The 23,485-nt window shown below is 39.5% G+C and overlaps 1 pseudogene; it reads right to left on the bottom strand.

The window, feature by feature from the left end:
* Positions 1-22,787: 22,787 nt before the first annotated feature.
* On the bottom strand, positions 22,788-23,267 carry LOC142438970 (interferon-induced transmembrane protein 1 pseudogene; annotated as a pseudogene).
* Positions 23,268-23,485: the final 218 nt, after the last annotated feature.

The following is a 23,485-nucleotide window of genomic DNA, read 5'->3' on the forward strand; positions in this document are numbered from 1 at the left end:
TGAAGACATATGGGTGCATAAGTGAATGTGGTGTAGAAAGCTGTTAATGCCCAGCTATCAAAAGATATAGTATCTGGGGTATTAAAGGCTTGAAGGTAAACAAGTGGTCATCTAGCTCAGAAGCAACAAAGTCCACATGGAAGAAGCACACCAGCCTGTGTGATCACAAGGTATCTATAGGATCAGGTATCAAAGAGCAAAAAATCATATTGTGAATGAGGGGGAGTGCTGAGTGGGAACCCAAAGCCCATCTCTAGGCAACTTGACATCCCCTTACAGAAGGGTGGTAGGGAAGAGACAAGCCAATTAGAATGCAGTGTAGCAAAATCATATTGTGAATGAGGGGGAGTGTGAAGTGGAGACCCAAAGCCCATCTGTAGGCAATTGGACATCCCCTTATGGAAGGGTCACAGGAAGGTGATGAGCCAGTCAGGGTGCAGTGTAGAAACAATGAAGCATACAACTTTCCTCTAGTTCCTAAATGCTTCCTCACTCCCCTTCCCCTCCCCCCACAATCATGATCCCATTTCTACCTTACAAATCTGGTACAGATAGGAACCTGAAACACAGGGAATCCAGGGCAGATGATCCCTGTAGGACCAGTACTGCGAGTGGTGATATTGGGAGGGTGGAGGGAGGGTGTGGAGAAAAGGGGGAACTGATCACAAGGATCTACATATAATCTCCTCCCTGGGGTCGGACAACAGAAAAGTGGGTGAAGGGAGATGTCAGACAGTGCAAGATTTAACAGAATAATAATTTATAAATTATCTAGGGGTCATGAGGGAGGGATAAGTGGGGAGGGAAGGGAAAATGAGGAGCTGATGCCAGGGGCTTAAGTGGAGAGCAAATATTTTGAGAATGATGAGGGCAATTAATATACAAATGTGCTTTACACAATTGATGTATGGATGGATTGTTATAAGAGTTGTATGAGCCTCTAATAAAATAATTCTATTTATTAAAAAGAAGAATAGTCCCTGGTATTTTAAAGGCTTGTCTTAAAAGAAGCAGCCATCTAAATGAGGTGTCAACTAGGTTCATACACAAGAAGCACACCAGCCTGTGTGATCCAAGGATTGAAAAATAAAATTCAAGTATGTGAAGGAGGGCATGGTATCAGATACCTGCTTTGCCTAAGACTATGATGAATGGATGACAATGGAAATCCAAAATCCTTTTGCAGGAGCCCCACACGAATCCAGCCTCTGGTGAGACTCCTCTGACTATAGTCCAGGGATGTGCATGGCTTTGCTATCGGCCAGAAAGCAAAATAAAGTTGGTTCTGGTAGGTGTAGTTAGGTTAAAATGTAATGCCTAATCAGTTGATCTCCCTTTTGATCCATTTTCAAGTTCTTTCCGTTTTAAATATATTCTGCTTTCTTTTTCATTGAGGTCTGTCTATGTTTGTTTAGTCTTTTTTATGTTTGTTTGCTTCCTGTTTGTGATTTTCAATAATTTTCGGTAAAAGAAATCCAGGATAAGTAACTCTCTATAGACGGTAACTGGATTGACAATTGCCTAGAGGCTTGGCAGAGGAGGAAGGGGGAAATTGGGAGTTAATAACAATGAGTACAAGAATAAAATGTTCTATTAGGGAGAACAGGGCACAAATCCACCATGAGGACGCTACTGTTTGTCTCCACAGGAAAGGGAGAGAGGGCCCAGACCTCAACCAGGTGTGTCAAGCCTTGAGGGCAACATACTGGCACGAAGCAGTGAACTAACAGAGAGGTCTACAGCGCCAGCCCCAATCCCAGTTACATTGACCCGCTACCCAGAAGAAGGCACTACAGAGGACAACACTGAAGATACAGCCCAGGGAGGGTGGCAGGTCTTCCCAGACCACACGGGAGCAAACTAAGAGGGAAAGGGAATGAGAGAGAAAGAGTGGACAGCATCCTGGCCCACCAAGCTTCAAGGACGACATTCCCGCTTAGAGCAGCCAATGCACCAGAGGACCATAGGAATGGCCTCACCATGAGGCATGATGTCCCCTTACTGACCCACAGCTATGGGGGTCAGCATTGGAGACACAGTGCAAGATGTGTGCCTGGTCTGACCCACAACATCAGGGTGTAACACTAAGAGAACACAAAGGGAGCAAAGCAACAAAGTCCCTGAGGAATTCTGAAAATAGACTTTGGATTCAGTGGGCAAGGCTTGGCACTGCATCAGATTCAATCAGAAAACATCTATAAGGGTCAGCAGACACACCAGGAAGCATTCATAGACTATTTTTTTTGTTTTCTCTTTTTCATATCTATCTAGATAAACTAAGCAGGATAGACAATCCCGAGGAGAAAAGAATGGGATCAGTGGTTCCAGGGGAACGGGGGTGAGGAGGAGGTAGGGGAAAGGGAGGGCGTAGCCATCAAACTGAGGGACAAGGGAAACCAGAGATCTAAAGTCGATAGTGAGGAGGACATAGAATGCCTGGTGGAGTTCAATCAGTGCAATGTAGCAGAGAGGAAGTACAGAGAGCCAAATGAAGGTCAAACATGACAGTGAGACAGTAGGGAAGTAAAAGGAAATAGAGGAAAGAACTAGGAGGCAAAAGACATTTAGAGAGGTATAAACATAGGCACGTACATATGTAAATATATTAATATATAATGATAGGGATATATGCCTGTGTACATATATTTATAGGTTAAGTATTACATGGGGCCTCTACTGATGTACTCCCTCAACACAGGAACACTTTCTTCTAATAACCTGGCATTCTGAGATGCTTACCTTCCAGACAAGACCTCTGAAGACAAAATGCGTGTATATGCTAATGTGATGAAGGAAGCTGATGATGGGCCTGGCTATTAGAAGATACAGCATCTGGGGTCTTAAATGCTTGAAGTTAAACAAGTAGCCATCTAGCAGAAAAGCCCACATGGAAGAAGCACATAAGCCAGTGTGGTCATGAGATGTAGACAGGATCAAGTATCAGACATTAGAAGACCCAAACTAAACAACCATTTCAATGCAAATGAGGATGGTTAGAATGGAGACCCAAAGCCCATCTGTAGACAATTGGATAAATACTCACAGAAGGGTCACAGGAAGGGATGGGCCAGCCAGGGTGCAGTATAGCACCAACAAAACATACAACATTCCTCTAGTTCTTTAATGTTTCCTCCACCCCACTATCATGACCTCAGTTCTACCTTACAAATCTGGCTAGACCAGAGCATGAACACTGGTATAGATAAAAATTCTCAACACACAGAATCCAGGGCAGAAAAACCCCTCAGGACTTATTATGGAGAGTAGTGATATCATGAGAATAGAGAGAAGATGAGGGGAGAAGGGGAAGAGGGGGAAGAATGGGAGACTGATTGCAATGATTGATGTACAACCTTCTCCCCTGCCCCCAGGGGGACATACAACAGAAACATGAGTGAATGTAGACAGCAGATAGTGTAAAATATGAAAAATAATTTATAAAAAATTATTTATAAATTACCAAGGATTCACAAGGGTGGCAGGGTGTAGGAGGGGAGAAGGGGGTGAGGGGAAGAGGAGCAGATACCAAGGTCTCAAGTAGAAAGAAAATATTTTGGAAATGATGATGGCAATATATGTACAAATATGCTTGATACAATTTTTGTATGGATTGTTATAAGAGCTGCAAAGGTCCCCAATAAAATGATTTATTAAAATAAAAAAGGACAAAATATTCTGAAATTGATTCTGGTGATTATTTCGCAAATCTTAATATGATTGAATTATTAAATTATGATATGTAAAGTATATGCCAATAAAATTATGTTGAAATGTTCTTAAAATTGACTAATTAAAATGAAACAAAGAGAAAAAAAATCTCAGCTCTCATACATTATTAATTACATGTATCTACCAGGAAGATCCAATTGCTAAGACTTAAGAAGTAATGATTAATTACCAAGATGTATGCTTGCTTAGACGTAGAGATGAACTCACAGACATACAATTGATGTCACTCAGTGTATTAACTAATGATGCCATCCCACCTCCCAAACAGTGCAGAATCCTTAGTAATGTTGATTAACAATTTCAGTCATGTTGCTATGTCTTTATTTGGTGCTGTTAAGTTGTCTCTGACCCATAGTAACCCTCTGTCCAACAGAAGAAAACACTGTCCAGTCCTGCCCCATTCTCATAATTGTTATATGTTAGTCCATTGTTGCAGTCACTGTATAAATTTTAATAATAGAATAATGTTTAAAAATGGTTACAAATTGTTTAAATGGAATATCTTATAGATTACATGAATGTCCACAACAAAATTGTTTTGTAAAATCTATATTGAATTAAAACATAAGAAAGTGAATACGAGCTTTAAAATTTTCTCTCATTTTCATTAATTACTACTTAATTCTTTAAAATGTTATTGATATATGTTAGCAAATACTAAGTACCACAATATTGTATTTAGACAGAAGAAACTTTGATAAAAATCTGCTGCCACAAACATACTGGCAGCAATGAAAACAATAGTGTGCTCTTGTTCATAAACACTTCATGCAGACAAAACCATGTCGCTTGAAGTGACATTGTAGCTGGGTAATAAGGACAGCTCCGATTGGTGCACATTAGAAGGTTCAGAAAGTAAATTGGCACAGAGTTTCTGTCTTGTAAACTAAGACATATAAACTGGACTTACAAAAAATGTTTTTGTTCCTTTAACTAACTACAGGAATCTCTTTATAAAAAATTCTAGATTTGTGCTGCCATGTTGCACCCAAAATTTATAGACAGACCTTTTGATATAATTCCCTCAGACACTGTCACTTGGTGCAATACCCCCAACCCCCGCTCTCGTGTCTCTCTGGTAAAGCGATTGGTCAACTGAGATCCCATCGTAGTCTTGAGTAAAGGTGAAAAATGGCCTCTTGTTCCCACACCTTATCTTCAGAGAGTTAGAGAGAATTACTAATTTGGGTTCCACAGAAGACTAATTGATGGATTTCTCTTACCTGCCTCATTTCATGAAATTCCAGCTAATAAGACTTTGACCATGAGAAAAAATATGTGAGTCAAATAGTATTGCTACAAAATCATAGAAACCTCTAATAAGCAGAAACATCAAAATGTGAAGCTATTGTTTCTTTACAAATCATCTCTCTAGGTCTATACACTTCTGAAAGTGGTGTTTCCTTGGGGTTTTCCCCAATAATCCAGTACGCTTCCATTTATGTTACATCAAGGTGGACATCTTGGCATCCTTGAAGGATGTAAATTGTGCTCTTTAATTTTTTTTTTTTTAGTTTTAGAACAACAACAAAAGATGTGAAGGGACAAGATCAGGGTTGTGGAAAGTAAGATTTCCACAAATTCCTCTTAAAACAGTCCTATTAACCTAGGTGCATTGCCAGCATGGACAAATATCCCTAGTCCTTTTTCTCACTAATGCAGTTTTATATTTTCTTAAATTTTCTTCATAATAAACCTGTGGTTACAGTGTGTCCTTTGTAAAAATGTATCAAAATTTGATTTTTTTGGAACTGCCCCCAAATACTCACCATAACCTACTGAGGTGATCTCTCTGCATTGATTTTTTTGACTAAAAAAAAAAAATCCCCCCAGAAGCCGTTGTTTTTGATAAGCTCTATTCTTTTAAAGGTACCTTAAAGAGGCTACGACAAGCGTATTGCGGAGAGAATTGGCCTGCACTGATCACAAAGGTATGTTTAAACACGTTTTGTTTGTAAAAAAAAACAAAAACCCATGCACGTATGAACTGGACCGTGAATAGCTATATTTTTAACTTACCAGCATATACCTTTTAATATGTGTTTTCTACCAGTTTTAATATACTCTAAAAATAGTTCATCTTAATAGGAAATTTTTCTGAATTAGTGAATTATATGAGTTGAAAATTTTAAGAAGTGGACTTTATTACTTTTTAAAACTTTGGAAATATGGAGTCAGGTTGACAATATGTTGCTTGATGAAGTAGTACTCTTGGGACTTATTTAGTGAATGCAGAAAATAATCCTAATTGTGAAAGTAAAATATTTATATTTATAATATAGCTGTAAATTGTTTTTCACTTTAACTGCATAAAATCCTATTACAAATACTTTAAAAGCCGAGACTTTATTTAATAAGCTCTTCCTCCTCATCCCATGGGGAACTAAACTAAACTCAAGTAAGTTCTTATTGAGTTCATAATAAATTATAAATTATGATAATAATTATTGAACTAGTCATGAATTATAAATTTTCCAGAAGTAGCAACTATCATAGTTATGTTCCACATGCTTTAATTAAGTCTTGGACCATGACTGAATAGCGCTGAGACCTATGATAAATATCTCAGTGCAGTCTTCCACGGACACTTTATAGAAAAAGTTTGACTTTACTTCAACACTTTTAACTTCCCCTGCCCAGTGTGTATTTTTTTGGTAATGCTAATTACTCTCTAATAAACAAAGCATTCCACAGGGATTTGTTTCTTTTTGTTCTTTGCTTAGTTGACCACAGCCTACCATGTGCTCCATGAGGGCAAGGTTTCTTTGTTCACTGCTGTGTCCTCATCACCTAGTACAGCATATCTTCATTACACATAGATTCTGTACTTTCAGATTAGGGGACTTGCTAACATATGTATATAACTGCAAGATGCACAGTCACGGTGCTTTGGGGGCATTCCTGAACAAGCACATCTGCAGAGAGGTGAAAGAGAGTCACTAAATGCACAGGCTCCCAACTGAGACTCAAAAGGCTGGTTTAGTAACAATTAATTCAGTGTGCATGGGAACATTATAGCACATAACTATCAGAAATAATGAGAATTGACTATTTACAAATAAATATTTCACTGAATGAGTAGCCGAAATATGTCTAAATTTTGAAATCTAGTATAGTATATATATGTGTATATATATTAAAGTTAAAGAATTATCTAGTTGAACACTCACCATGTTTCACTGTGCTGGAATAGAGGACTCATATAACAAAGGAAAGGGTTTTATAGTTTCATAAGAGTGACTGGGCCTGCAGATGGCAGATTGTATCTCAACGTTTGAGCTAAATCTTGAAGTTAGTATGTGATAATATTCCAAGTAAACATAAATTCAAACTACAGCATCACTTACCATCTAGCAGTAATGTGGCTCCTAGAAAGTTAAAACATAAACCATATAATCTAGTAACTCCACTCTTAAGAATATACCCCAAATAATTGACGGCAGGGATACAAACAGATATGTTTACTAATGTTCATCATAGCACTATTAACAATAGCCCCAGAGTGGAAATTACCCAAACGTCTCACAGATAAATAAAATGTGGTATAATATACAATGAAGTTCTGATGCATGCTATGACAGGAATGAAGTTTGCAAACATTATTTTGAGTGAAATATGTAGGGGGGTACTCTATGTAGTGAAATATGTAGGGGGGTACCACAAAATAACACTGGTATTTCCCCCTCTTGCTATGTATTTAATTTTTTTACAAAACAACCTTATTATCTTCAAAGTAATCTCCATTACACTTAATACATTTGTCAAATCTGTGAATTCATTCTTGGAAATATTTTTCAAGCTCATCTGTTTGGGTGGCTGACAGCACTTCCCTCGGTTTTTTCTTCACTGCTTTTATGTCATCAATCACTGTCCTTTCATGTCACTCTGCATTTGCAGAAACAAAAAGAAGTCTCACAGAGCAAGGCCAGGTGAGTAAGGTGCGTGGGGCAAGAGAGAAATGCTGTTTCTTGGCACACTGAGATGGTTGCATGAGCAGGTGTATTGTAGTGGCAAAACTAGTCCCCCATCTCCCACAAATTAGGCCTTTTTTGTCACACAGTTACACTACCTTTTCAGAACCTCTAAATAGAAAGCTTGATTAACAGTCTGACCTAGTAGAACTCAAAATGCACTAGGAGTCGACATTTTCATCTGTTGTGAAGTTGACGTACATCCAGAAGGAGGTTTGCCTTCAATTGACATTTCACCTTTTTTGAGACAAGAAATCCTCTTGTACACTTGAGTTTTTCCCATAGCCCTCTCCTTGTAAGCTGTGTTCAGTATCACAACAGTTTCTGCTTCATTTTTCCTGAGAGAAAACACAATTTCACAGCCGCACACTATCCTCTTAAATCGGCCATCACAAAAGAATGAGGTTCGAGTGAAACTGCTTTTATGAAAAAATTCACTGTGACCAGAGAGAACCTTCCCAGGCGATGCTACTGGGTGCACTTAGATCGAGTTCTGCAATACTCACCTTGCGGGAAAAATGTGCACTATGAAAGCTCTGCTCTGTCCACTGCAATTCCGGGTTTAGGGGGTACTCCCTCAAAAGTCAGACACAAAAGGACAAATGTTGTCTGATCCAACTTAAGAAATTATCTAGGATAGGAAACTGCATAGACACCAAAGTTCATTAGTTCAATGCCTTGAAAGATGGCAGGGGGGAATGAGAAGATCTTGTCACAGAGGACCTGAGTTTCTGTTAAGGGTGATGAAAAATTTCAGAAAAGAATAACAGTTATGCAACATGATGATCAATGTTATTGCCACTGAATTATATGTATAAAAATAGTTGAAGCGGTAAAGGTTTTGTTATATGTTTTCCACCACAAAGGAAGTTTCTAAAAATTAACAAGGCTTACTCTTAGGGGTCATTACTAGATGCAGTCAGGAGTTATGTAGTTTTTACACATTTTATTCCATAATTTGCCCCACTACCCGCCTAGAATCCAGTTAACCATGCCTTTAATGCACTGTTGCAATCTAGGCAATTTTAGATTATAGCTTTTTCCTCAGACCAGCACCCTTGTAACTCAATCACTTTAAGTAGTTTGTGTGAGAGCAAAATCCCCCTCTTGGTTTTACAATGTATTAAAACTTCATTAAATTAAGAAAAAACTGCAGTAGAAAAACCAAGATGCTACCAGCAACCTCTACTTTAGGATTCTAATGCTGATAGTGGAGCCTTTGTCTTCTAGTTAGGAAAATGCATCCCAAAATACGATGAGACGCCTCATTCTGACCATGCAGCCAAGTCTTGGATGCTCTGTGCTTTTTTTTAAAAGCATTTTATTGGGGGCTCTTATCATAATCTATGCATACATCCATTGTGTCAAGTACAAATAAACATTTTATTTCTACTTAAGCCCTTGGCATCGCTCCTCATTTCCCCCACCCCCCTTCCCTACCCTCCCTCCATCATGATCCTTGATAATTTATAAATTATTATTATTTTTTCATGACTTACATTGATCAATGTCTCCCTTCACCCACTTTTATGTTGTTCATCCCCCTGGGAGGGGAGTATTTGTAGATCATTGTGAACAGTTCCCCCTTTCTGCCCCCACCTTCCCCATAGCTTCCTGGTATAACTACTCTCAGTATTGGTATTGGTTCTGAGGGTTTCATCTGTCCTGGATTCCCTGTGCTTCCAGCTCTTCTCTGTATCTGTGTACATGCTCTGGTCTAGCCATATTTGTAAGGTAGAATTGGGGTCATGATAGTCGGGGAAGGGGACAGGGGAAGCATTAAAGAACTAGAGGAAAGTTGTATGTTTCATCGGAGCTACACTGCACCCTGACTGGCTCGTCTGTTCCTTGCGACCCTTCTGTAAGGGGGTGTCCAATTGTCTACAGATGGGCTTTGGGTCCCCCCTCCGCACTCCCCCTCATGCACAATGATATGATGTTTTTTGTTCTTTGATGCCTGATACCTCATCCCTTCGCCACCTCATGAGCACACAGGCTGGTGTTCTTCTTCCATGTGGACTTTGTTGCTTCTCAGCTAGATGGCTGCTTGTTTACCTTCAAGCCTTTAAGACCCCAGGCGCTATATCTTTTGATAGCTGGGCACCATCAGCTGTCTTCACATTTGCTTATGCACATATTTTGTCCTCAGCGATCGTGTTGGGAAACTGAGCATCATGGAATGCCAGTTTAATAGAAAAAAGTGTTTTTGCATTAAGGGAGTACTTGATTAGAGGTGCAATGTCTCCCAGCTACCTTAATACTAAACCTATAAGTATATGCACATAGATATATTTTCCTATAGTTTTATATAAATATATTTACATGCCTGTAATTAGTCCTCTATAAATGCCTTTTGCCTCTTCATTCTTTCCTTGGTTTACTTTAACTTTTCTGTTGTCCCACTATCATTTTTGGCCTTCATTCAGGTTTTAGTAATTCCTCTCGGTTACATTTCCCTGATCAAGCCCTACCAGGCATCCTATGCCCTCCTTACCATCTATTTTAGATCACTTGTTGTTCCCTTGTCTCTGGGTTTGTTAGCACCCACTTCCTTTCCCCTGATCCCTCTAACTTGTGTCCCCCTCAGAATCATTGGTCCCATTGTTTTCTCCTCTGGATTGTTTAACATGCCTATCTTATCTAGATCAACATGCAGAGACAATAATAAGCACAAAAACAAGGCAGAGCAAAAGAAAAAAACAAACAAATAGAAATCCATGCAGCAACAACAACAAAACCAATGGAGAAAAAAAAAGAAGAAATACCTATAAATACTTCCAGGTCTGCTTGTTGACCTTTAGGAGTATTTTCTAGTTGAGTCTGATTGGGTGTCATTCCCTGGACCCAAAGTCTATTTTTAGTATGCCCTGTGGACTTCATTGCTTTGCTCCCCTTGTTGCTCTGTTGCATGCCCTTAGCGTTTCGCCCCAGTGTGTTGGGGTGAGATCAGGCACAATTCCTGCACCGTGCCTCGTGCCTCCAGTGTTGTCCCTCACAGAGCTATGGGTCAGTGAGAGGCATCGTGCTTTGTGGTGGGACCGGCCCTATGATCCTCTCTATGCATCGACTACTCTGAGCAGGAATATTGACTAAGGGGCTTGGTGGCCCAGGATGTGTTCCACTCTCTTTCCTTCCTTCTTCATTTGCTCTTGTGTGCTCTGATCAGATGTGCCTCTCTCTCTGAGGTATAACTTCATTCTGAAGTGAATTCTTTGGGGCTGGAGGGGGTGTAGGGGTGCACGTAGTTGGGATAAGGGCCGTCCTTACAGACCTCTCTATTGGTTCCTTGCTTCATGCCAGTATGTTGCATTCATATTTTGGTGCACCACTTTGAAGCCTGGGCCCTCTGTCCCTCTACTATGGAGATATAAACAACACCATCTCCTTGGATGGGTCAGTGCCCTGTCCCTTTGCTACACATGTCTTTTATCTATTTATTTATTCAGCTATCCATCTATCTATTTATTTATTTATTTTCCCTGCCATTTTAATTGGCTGACATATGTATCCCTGGATTGGGTTTTACCCCTGCCATACTACTTGGACCTCACACCGGGAATGTATATATACCGTAAGTTTTCCCATAAGTCCCTTTTGAATTTTTAAGCTTACCTCAGTAGACTCATGAGGTACTTGACCTTTTGTGCTTGGCTTACTTCTCTTAGCATAATTTCCTCCAGTTCTTCCCATGTAGCGATGTGTTTCATGCATTCATCACTGCTTTTAAAGAATGTGTAGTACTCCATTGTACGTATGTACCACAGTTTTTTAATCGATTCATCCATTGATGGAAATTTGGGTCATTTCCTAATCCTAGCAATTGTGAACTGTTCTGTGAATATTGGAGCACAGATGTCTGGCTGTGTTTTGTTTCTTGCCTCTTCTGGATATATACCCAGTAGAGGGATTGCTGGTTCTATGGTAGTTCAATTTCTCACTGTTTTAAATATTGCCAAATCGATTTCCATAGTGTCTGTACATACATACAAGTCCACCAGCAGTGGACGAGAGTTCCTATCTCCCCAGAGCCCCTTCAACGCTTGTTGCTTTCTGATTTTTTGAATTGGGCTACCTTTGAAGGTGTGAGGTAGTATCTCATAGTTGTTTTAATTTGCGCTTCTCTTATGGCTAATGATCAGGAACATTTTCTCATATATTTATTGGCCATTTGGATTTCTGCCCTTGTGAAACTTCTGTTCAGGTCCTTTGCCCACCTCCTCAGTGGGCAATTCATTTTTTTTTTTTTTTCTTTTCAGAAGCTAGCAGAGTATTGTAGAATTTGTTATAAGGCCTTTGCAGTCCGTGGAATCTCTTATTACTCTCTTGGTGAATTCTTTTGATGTACACAGATGTTTCATCTTTAGTATATTGCACTTGTCAATTTGTGCCTTCTCTGTGTTTGTATCCTTCCCTATTTCTGATAGTCTATTTATTCCCTGTGCCAAAGTTCTCAGGTTTTCCCCAATTTCCACTTTGATGTTCCTAATAGTTTGGAGTTTTATCTCAAAGTCTGTGATCTACCTTAAGTTTATTCTTGTGCATGGAGTGAGATAAGGGTCTTGCTCCATTTTTTATGCTGGTAAATATCCATATTTTTCCAGTACCACTTGTTAAAGAGAGCATCAGCTTTCCATTTGATATTTTTTGGGCCCTTAGCAAAGATCTGTTGTCTGTATGCTAATGATCTTATTTTTGGGTTCTCAGTTCTTTTCCATTGGTCTGAGTATCTGTCATTATACCAGTACTATGCGGTTTTGACTACTGTGGCTGTATAAGGTGTCAGGTAGATCAAGCCTTCCCACTCTGTCCTTCTTCTTAAGGAGTTCTCTCCTAATTTTGGGCTTCCTCCTTCTTCATGTTAAGTTGGTAATCAGTTTTTCCAACTCTTTGAAGAAAGATAATGGTATTTGCATTGGGATAGCATTAAACTTATATAGTGCCTTGAGCAGAACTGATATCTTTACTATATTGAGTCTTCCAATCCATGGCCATGGGATATTCTTCTAAATGTGGAGGTCACTCTTGGTTTGTTATAACACTATTCTATAGTTTTCCTCATTGAAATCTTTTGTTTTTTAATCAAGTATATCCCTATATATTTCAATTTGTGCTTGGCTATTGTGAAGGGTACTACCTTTTTTATACCCTCTTCTATGGTCTTGTCCAATGTATAGAAGAGTCTGATAGACTTCTGTTTGTTGATTTTGTATTCTGCCACTCTACTATATTCTTCTATTGCTTCCAGTACCCCCTTTGTGGAGCTTTTGGAATTTTCCATACATAGAATCATATCAACTTCAATTAACAATAGCTTCACCTCTTCCTTTCCCAAACAAATTCCTTTGATGTCTTTTCTTTGCCTTATGATGTTAGCTGGGACCTCCAGTACGATATTAAAAAAAGAGTAGGTACAAGGGGAATCCTTATCTGGTCCTTTTTTTCAGTTGGATTGTTTTCCTCTTTTCTCTATTGACTACCACATTGGTTGTTGGTTTTTCATATATTGCTTGTATTATATTGAGGAATTTTCCTTCTGTTCCTATCTTCTTGAATATCTTAAACAGAAATTGGTGTTGGATGTTGTCGAATGTTTGTCCACATCTATCAATATTATCATGTGGTTCTTATAATATTTCATGTCAATGTGGCGAATAATACTAATGGTCTTTCATATGTTGAACCATCCCTGCATCCCTGGTATGAATCCCACTTGGTCATGGTGAATAATTTTTTTTATGCTTTTGTATTCTATTGGTCAGTATTTTGTTAAGGATTTTTGCATCAGTGTTCATTAGGGCTATTGGTCTATAGATCTCAATTCTTGTGAGATCCTTTCCTGGTTTAGGTTTCAGGGTTATATTAGCTTCATAAATAGAGTTTGGGAATTTGCCATCTTGTTATATGTTCTGGAAGAGTTTTTGTAGGATTGATGTCAGTTCTTTCCTGAATGTTGGTAGAATTCTGCTGTGAAGCCATCTGGTCTGGGGGATATTTTTAATGGCAATCCTTTGATAACCTTCTTTATTTCTTCTATTTCTATGGGTCTGTTTAGCTTCTTAATGTCCATCTGGGATAGTCTAGGGAAAGGATTGTTTTTCCAAGAATTTGTCCATGTCTTCCAAGTTGTTAATTTCATTGGAGTACAGGTCTTCATAGTACAGTGTAATTATCCTTTAGATTTCATTAGGGTCTGTTGTAATGTTCCCTGTTTTATCCCTCATCCTTGCAATTGAAATTTGTTCCTTCCTTTCTTTGGTTAGGTATGCCAGTGGTGTATGGATTCTGTTAATCCTTTCAAAGAATCAACTTTCAGCCAAATTAATTTTTCCCATAGTTTTCTTGTTTTCCCTCTCATGAATCTTAACCATGATTTCTATTATTTCTTTTCTTTTTCTATAAGTAGGATTGTTCTGTTGACTTTGCTCTAATTGCTGTAAGTTTTGTGTCAGCATAACAATCATAAATGTCTCTTCTTTTTTCATGTGTGTATGTATTGCTATCAAACTTCTGATAACTGCCTTTGCTGTGTCCTAAATGTTTTGGTACATTGTATTCTCATTCTCATTGGTTTCTAGAAACTTCCTGATTTAATCTCTGATCTGGGCCACAGTATCCACTTCTTTTACAATAGAGTTATTCATTCTCCAATCATTTGCCCTTGTTTTCTGAATTGTCTTTTTGTTGATTTCCAGCCTTATGGCATAGTGGGCAGAGAGAGAAGACTCATATTATCTCTATGTTGCTTGAATTTACACAGATTTATCTTGTGTCCCAGCATGTGTTCTCTCTTTGAGTTTGTTCTATCTTCAACTTTAAATGAATGTATATATATATATTGCATTTGGGTGGAAAGCTCTGAAAATATCTATCAGGTCAAATCATCTAACTGTAATATTTAGCTCTGTAGCCCCCTTGTTAAGCTTCTTTCCCTGTGATCTATCTTTCTTGGAGAGTGGTGTATTAAAGCCACCTACTATTATAGTTGTTATACTATATAGTATAATAGTATACTAATACAATTATAGTTGTGCCTGGAATTTCTTTTTTCATCTTTTGGAATGTTTGATGAATTTTAAAGGTCTCTCACTGAGCACCTATATAATAATGGTTCTTGGTTTACTGTTCCCTTGAGCATTATATAGTACCTCTCATTATTTTCTTGCTATGGCTTGCCTCTTGGGATCAATTTTGTCCAAGATTAGGATTGCAACCCCTGATTTTTTTTTTTTGCATTGACATTTGCTTGGTATATATTTTCTGCAGCCTTTGATTCTCAGACTTTTTTTGGTCTATATTTTTGAGATGTGTCTCCTGTAGGCAGCAGATTGGCCCATTGTGGTTTCTAATCCAGTCTGCTAGTCTCTTCCTTTTAATGCCTGAGCTTAGTTCAATGATATTTGGGGTTATTACATTATTATATCCATTTGTGGACTCTGTGATGTCATCTTTTACCTTCTGCGTTGTACATGTGTGTATGTGGTTGAGTCGTGCCTTCTTTCAACCGGTAAACCAATGCTATTTGGGGGGCTGTTTTCTCTTTGTTGCCATCTGAGTGTGGTTGCTATATGTGGTGGTATTTTATTTGTGCTGGTGAGTGCTGCCCATTACTGGGACTGCAAGGATCTTTTGTAGAACTGGGTTCTTCTTAATGTAGTCCTTGAGTTTTTCCTAGTCTGGGAAGACTCTTATTTTTCTATCTAACTTGATAGGTAATTTGACTTGATAGAGTATTCTTGGGATTGTGTTATTTTCCTTCAAACTTTTGGAATATATTACTCCACTCTCCTCTCTTCTTCACAGTGTCCACTGATAGGTCTGAGCATATTCTTATTTAGATACCTTTGTAGGTGACTGCTTGTTTTTCCATAGCTGCTTTCATGATTTTCTCCATTTCCTCAACGTTCAAATAGTTTAATTATTATGTGTCTTGGTGACTTCTTCTTGGGATTTAGTCTAGTTGCTGTTCTTTCAGCCACCTGAATGTTTGCCTGGTTTTCATTCATTAAGCTGGGTACGTTTTCCTCTAAGGATTCCTTCACTATTTTTGCCATTGACTTCTTAGTTGTGTCTGGTTCAGGTAGTCCAATTATTCTAATGTTGTTCCTATTCATAGCATTAGACATGGTTCTCAGGTTTTCTTCTGCTTCTCTCATGAACTTATTTGACTGCCTTTCCCATTTTTTGAAGTCTGCCTGCTTATCCTCTATGTCACTAGTATGATTCTCTGCCTCTTCAAGTCTGGTCGCACAGTCTGTGAATTTGCTACTGACTTTTGTTATCTCATCCCTTAGGTCTTATATTTCCATTTGATGCTTAGCCTCTATCTCCTCTATGACTTCTTCTTTTTTCTGTATTGTTTCCCTCATATCCTGTATGATTCCCAGCAGCATTCTGAAGATTTTTTTCTGTGACAGATCAATGTCTGCTTTTTCTATGCACATTGTTAGGTTGGGGACTGCTTCCAACATTACCTTTTGTTTCTCCTGTGTTTATTCATTGAGGTTGTTGGGGCTGATTGCTGTTTGCATTGTGTTGTTTTAGAGGCGCCTGGTGCTATTCTCCAGAGAGTCGGAATGCACTGGGATCTCTCTATGAGAGATTCATAGGATTGCTTCTTCGAACTGCCTGCAGCTAATTGCACTGTGGGGTCAGGCTACCATTTTATCCTCCTGTTGTTTCTCTCTTTCCCTAGTTATGTTATTCTGGGTAAACTAGGGAAACAAATCCATGGACAAACATATGAATATAGGAAAGAGATTTATATATAAGAATAATTGAACACTGAGAAAACATCCTAACCCAATCCAGTCCAAGGCCATAAGTCTGATATTAGCCAATGTGTCTGATACCAATCTTTAAAATCCTCTTCAGACTCACAAAACACATGCAACAAAGCCAAATGCAGGATGATCACAAGTCAGTGGGTAGAAAGCTTTTGGGTCCAGCCGCGTTGTAAGCATCTCAGTGCTGGCAGGGGTCTCTCTGTGACTTCTCTGGCTTCTAAGATCTGGTTTCATCCATGTGGCCTGTCTTCTGAAAATGTATCCCTGGGAGTAGCAGAGAGAGAGAGAGAGGTGTCTTCTGCCTCTAAGGAGGAAGTACCAGATTTCCCAGAATTCTCGGGAGAAAGCCGTGCTCATAGAAGTCTCTGGCTATCTCCAGATTGACAGCCTAAACTCTACCCCTACACTCTTAATCCTCAAATTGACACCAGATTAGGTGACTACCACACTAGCCAACCAGTATTCTTTTATTTAGAAGACAAGTTGGATGTTCCTCTCAGGGGATGCTGATTGGGTGGTTGTGGACCTGTGTGAATAATCTCTCAGGGAGCCATGGTGGTGTGACACATGGCAGCTTGGGGCACCTCAGAGGGTGTGAGGGGGTGCCTGCTGCAATGGGAGTGCTGCAGAGGGCAGGTGGGTGCACCCTCTTGTTGTAGAGCACAGCAGATTATGGGAGGGATTTCCCTAGTTGGCTATATCTCCCTGTAAATCAGGCAGTAGTTTCCGCAGCAACGTGGATCACTAGAAAGTCTTGGCGGAGCTGCCTTAAACTGTGTGAGGTACTAGGCAGTGAGAGGAAGTTCTTTCAGCCACGTTGGACCAAGAAAGATGGAAGGGGCTCCCCCAGCCATGTGGGTCCCATAGAAGGTGGGCAGAGGTTCCCCCAGCCAAGTGGAGCACCCAAATTTTGGGCGGGATTTCCTCAGTTGCTTAAAGGGCCTTGGAGGTTAGGCATGAGTCTGCTTGTAGCTGAAGACAGGCAAGATTTCACCAGCTGCATGTTACACCACAGAGGGCGGAGTTCCCCAAGCTGGGTGGAGGGCAGGTATAATGTCCCTAGGTGAAGGGGAGTGGCCTGGAGGCTAACAGTGGCATGTGAGAGGAAAAGGAAGAGAGGAAAGAAAAACTGAGCCCACTGAGACTGGGGTAAAAGGGAGATGAGAGAGAAACAGCAGTAAAAATATAGCTGAGCCCTGATTGCCTGTGGAGCTGGAGGGGTTTAAACCCTGCCCACATGTGGCAGCAAGCTGTGGTTGTGTTGAAGTAATACCCTTGGGCCTACAGAACGAGCCCTGCTCTGGCTGAGACAGTGTCAGGGCTAAGGTTAAGCCTTAGCCAGCCTCCACAGTAGTAACCTGCAAGCCCATAGCTCCTCATAACCTAGTGGATCTGTGTCTACTTATCTTTATGAAGCTCCTCCGATGACCTGGCAGCATGGAATTTCCTTCTCAATTGCTCTCCTGTTCTGATTTCTTTGGAATCCCTCTGGTATGTGTTACTTGGTCACCATTTTGCCAGTAGTCTCACTCTGTGCTTTCTATAAGTGTTAACAAGTAGTTGACCACATTCCATAGTGGCTTTTTAAAGGAACTTTTCCTAGCATCTGGAAGGCAGTCATTAAAAAAAAACAGACACAAAGACAATGTGTGATTTCAATGGCTAGACCATGTTTCATCAGGTCAGCCCTTCTCCACAGATGGACCTTAAGATTCATAGAGAACTGAATGACTTCAAATAATTGAGAATTTTTACTTCCCTCAGCTACAGGGGTGGTGGTGGTGGGGAGAGGGAGTTGAGATTCAGACTTTTTATAAGGATTTCCATATTTGCTTAATTGTGGAACAGGTAAAGACAGTTTGTTATCCCTGTCCTACACCAGGATAAACAAAACAAAACAAAAACTTGTAAGGGATAAGGGTAAGGGCCAGTTTGCTAGGTTTTTTAACAATTGTAGCTCAGAATAGAATCAAATGACAGTAGCTATTTCTCCTAGATTAAAATTAAGGCCAAAGATAACACAGTCTCTAAAATGTTCAGGCAAATCTCTTTCCCATCAGATTTTCTGAACTCACTAAGAACTCCCCAGGAGTCCATTGAGGAAAGTCCAGTTGGATTTCTGGTGTGGTTACATGTAACACCTTCTAAGCTTCCCACCCACCACTCCGTGGGAGTGGAAGTTGTCTTCTCCCATCAAAATTTACAGTCTTGGAAATCCTAATGAGGAGCTCTACTCTGTCCTCTATGTGTTAGAATCACATTGATGGCAGTGGATTTGATCTTGTCCTAAATCAGTGTGTGTGTCCCGGGTATGTATGTTTGCTTTTAAGAAAACAAAATTCACACAATCATATATATGAATAGCCTTGTTCTTATGCATAATCCATGAGAAAATGGATTGTTCCAGATGCACTTAGGCTAAAATTTAGTACACTATCATTTGTTCTCCCTTATGATCCATTTAATTTTGTTCTACTTTTTAACATTTTCTGCTTTCTTTTCTATTGAGGTTCTTAATCTATCTTACTTGGTTATTCTTGCCAGTTTTGTTGTTTTATTTTCATTTTCTTTTCTAGTTATGAAATTCAGGCTAGGTATATCTATGCAGACAGTAGCTGGATTAATGGTTCCTTGAGGGTATGGCAAGGAAAGTTAGGGGAAATGGAGAGCTAATAATGAGTACACTAATGAAGAAAAATTCCAAAATGGCTGTGGTGTTGATCAACTCTTCTTGATTTGATTGAGTTATTGAATTGCATGATGTGTGAATCACATGTCAATAAAGCTCTTGGAAAAATGATAGAACAAAATTATTTTAATTAAAAATAAAATTTAAGATTTCAGTTGTTCTCTGTGTTTGTTTTGATTTTTAACACCAAGTGCATACACACATGAATGTGTGAAATCAAAAGGAATGTTGTATTATCTCCATATCATTTTTCCCTGCCCACTAGGTAAAAATGTCTGGTGATTTATATGAAAAATTGGATATGATGGAAATAAATAGGAGGTACAGGTACCTGTGTTTCTTTGAACTCTACAACTTACCTCATGCATAGTGATAAGATCCTGGGAAAAGGTCATAGATATATGTATTATTTCCAAATAGCTTAGCAGTTATAAGTGTGATGGTTATATGGAATTTCAATGAAAATAACAAATGTATTCTTGCTTGAATCCACTTCATCAATAGTCTACTGGCATCTTCTGTTGACATCTACCATTTATTCTACCATCTTTCATTAGTATTGTGACCTGAAGTAAGTCTTTTTCTAGGACTTAGAAGAAAAGACATTCTCTTTTATGCTTGATATCAACATAGGTCCAACTTATCCTGGAGTCCCAGTCCTTTTGCCATCTCATAGAACTTAAGATCGGTAGAGTCTCCAGATTGAAATAAGTTTGAAACTGGTTTTACCCTAGAGACTTTTCAGTGAGAAGAGCCAGTGAATATTTTTTCCCTTAAGCCAATTTTAATTAAGTTTTTCATCATTGCACAAGAATACGGTAAATAACAAAATCTATGAGATCTATTCCAAAATGAAAGTTCCCAATGTTCTAGAGATAATTGCATTATAAACTGAGTCTGGTATGTTTCGTGAGTGAAAATGAAATGTGAGACAGAAATAATATAATCCATCAACTAAATTCGAAGGGGGAAATTACCAAAAGCTACAATTTTCCATCTTTGGAACTCTTTTATATGACAGGAAGGTAGGTAGATAGGTAGAAGCTTATTTGGAGGTTTTGAGGGATATTTTTGTTGCTGAGATATTGTTACTTTTGAGGATAACTTTAAAAGATTTATACCCTCTATCTGTTTGAACAAAACAGTATTGTCTTAAAGCCATTAAACTTAGGGGTATTGTGAATATGTTCATTGTCTTGATTACTAAATCAAAATTTTTTCTGTTTACATTATAATAGTACAATTTAAGAATAGGAGGTATGAAATATTTCTTTGGCTGCTAGATTGCATTCATAGGAGTAGAGAAAACATGTAGTGGTGGTGAGTTACCAGGGTTGGTGTTGAAATGTGGTCCATGCCTAAAGCAGGGTGTGCCTAAAGGAGGCAGAATGGAAAATTCTCTTTTGGCAATTTGGCAAACATGCAAGGTTAAACTGTCAAAAACAGCTATAAAAAATTTGCAAGAAGAGTAATTGCCAGAGGAGTGTCTAACAGCAGCTTTAAGCTTCTGCCCTAGACACTGATAACAGTTTCATGAGTGATCGCATTCAATTCTTAAAAAGATGACAATTTTATGGTTCTGTACACATGCTATAAATGAAGAAGTTAAAGCCATGAAGTTAAATGATTCCCAGAGATTCCCAGATGAATGGTGGTGGAGGTTGGGTTTGAACTCATAACTAATGCTCTTACCAACTAAAGGATGGCTGACCCTCTTGCCATTTTTCTAATCCAGAGAAGATTTCATAAATTCTTCCCTGCTCCCTTTTATGTATAGGATTTCCCCCCTTAATTTCTATTTTTATTGAGTCATAGCTCAAAAAATTGGATGTGTGAGGCAGAGGGTTTTCTGTTTTGTTTAAAATCTGGTTTTGGTTTCTGAAAATATCCTCTGAATCTTAGGTTGGGTTATCACAAGAAGATAATTTTTCTTTAATGTTTTATTTCCTCGGGATTTTCTTGGCAGTGAAGATTTTCAGAGCCTCCAAATTTCGAAACGAAATCCACGTCCATAACGTCAGAACTGAGCCACGGGCTTTCTGTACGGAAGCAGACGACCTCGGCTTCCCATAGGGCCACTGGCGGTTTTGAATCATCAACCAACTAGCCACACCACCAGGGCTCCTACCAAAACCCAAAGATGGTAGAAATAGGAATTGCTTTGTTAAAGCATGAGTCTTTAGATATGTTTGGAAATCATTGGTCTTTTGACCAGTGTTCCTTGGTAACCACACCATTTAAGGGATTAGATTTCTAGAGATAGAGAAAAATTCACCCTGATAACTTGTGGGTGGTACTTTAAGAGCTATTTTGTCTTAGCTGAGGAATATTTACTTGGGGAACTTTTAAAAAAGTTTCTAATTGGAATGTGCTTATGGTCTGGGCAAATGTTGGTTAATCTTGAGGTATCTTGGCCCAATGGATTGGGCCAGTTTCTACCCATTGATGGGAACCACCCGCAAATTCACAGACAGGAAACTCTTCACTTGTTTTTAAGGCCAGCCAGTGTGTCCTGACGTGACAACATGGCTGGAGAGCGTCTTTGTGGTGATAGCTTTCAGCTCATCTCTGAGAATATGTGACCAGAGAACATTCTCTCTCCAGACAGCAGGAAACATCGCTTTTATATGCACAAGCACTCACATTATCATTGAGTTGTGGCTGCAACATGTAGAGCAGCAACTACCCCAGACAGCTATTATTAAGCCTTGTTTGAAACCAGTGGGAAATCTGGCATGGTTGTCACGGTAATCTTCCTGGCAGACAATAGGAATCTAATTACTATTGTTAAATTGTGCTGGCTCCAGGTTGTCTCAGTCCTGGGGAGTTATGTTCTTGTTTCCTTATAAAGGCTACATTAAGGCACTTTAAAAATAGTGAAACCCAATACACACAGCAGAAATTTCACTTTAGCTAAAATCATTGGAGCTGGAATTTATGCAAAAAAAAGTTGGATTTAAGAAGGAAAATAATTTTTAAAGAAGAGAATTATACGATATGAGTATATTTAACATGAGCTACACACTTGGACGCTAACATAAATTCAGTCTTCAGCGTAAAGGTGTATCTGGAAGCCTATGGCCTGTAGGAATCCAAATGTTTAATTACAAATCATGTACCAAGGCTCAGACCTCTATTCTCTTAAAAAACTAAAAGAGAGGACATGTGTGACCAGGGCAGGGAAATGAGCTCTTTCTAACACAGTCATCTGCCACCAAATGACCAGTCATCGAGTTATAAGTGGGATTTCGGCCACCTCATCTTTCTATTCCAGGAAGCCTTTTCTTTTCTTTAAGAGCACTTTATTGGGGACTCTTAGAGATATTACAACAATCCATACATCAATTGTATCAAGAATATTTGTACATATGTCACCATCATTATTTTCTAAACATTTACTTTCTTTTAAAAAAATACTTTTACCGGGGGCTCTTACATCTTATTCACGTCCATACATTCCTCCAATAGGTCAAGCACATTTGCACATATGCCGCCATCATCATTTTCTTTCTTTCTTTCTTGTTAACACACGGGGGCGCTTTATTGAGCTTGCTGAGAGATGGAGATACATGCGCAAATGGCTGTGGACAGGAGCGGCAGCAGGCAGGCCAGGGGTCAGGTTGTCCAGCAGGGCAGGGCTGGAGGGTCCAGGACACGGTGTGGAGCAGTGACTAGTGGCCTTGCTGGCCCTTCATCTGTGATGGGGCTTGGAAGCTCCATCACTATTCCTGCGGTGACAAGAATGACGAAGATGAGGATTCCCAGGAGGCCGAGGACCATAGAGAAGATGTTCAGGTACTTGGCTGTGGACGCGTGGCTCTGGGCCCCAATCATGTCGCCCACCATCTTCCGGTCCCTAGAGTTCACGGAGTAGGTGTAGGCCACGAAGCCCTGGCAGCGCCAGTTGAGGAAGAGCACGTTGAAGAGGGACCAGACGATGTGGTCAGGCACGTGGGGTTCACTCTGGATGTTGATTACGGTGGACTGCATGGGGACGGCGTGGTATGGGGCCCAGAGGCCCCCCATCTTGAACTCCTCTTGAGCCATCTCCTGGTGTGAGGACACAGAGACCTGCAGAATGGGAGAGGCCGCCATCTGCATTTTCAAAGCATTCTCTTCCCACTTGAGCTCCTGATACCAGCTCCCCATATCTTCTCCCTCCCTCCCCCATCTTCCCTCCCTCACGAACCCTTGATAAGTTATAGTTTTTTTCATATCTTATGTCGTCTTCTGTCACCCCTCACCCACTTTTCCATTATTTGTCCCCCTGGGAGGGAGTTCTAAGTTGATTCTTGTGATTGATTCCCCTTTTC

This window comes from Tenrec ecaudatus, chromosome 1 (genome assembly GCF_050624435.1).
Source record: "Tenrec ecaudatus isolate mTenEca1 chromosome 1, mTenEca1.hap1, whole genome shotgun sequence".
Taxonomy (NCBI): domain Eukaryota; kingdom Metazoa; phylum Chordata; class Mammalia; order Afrosoricida; family Tenrecidae; genus Tenrec; species Tenrec ecaudatus.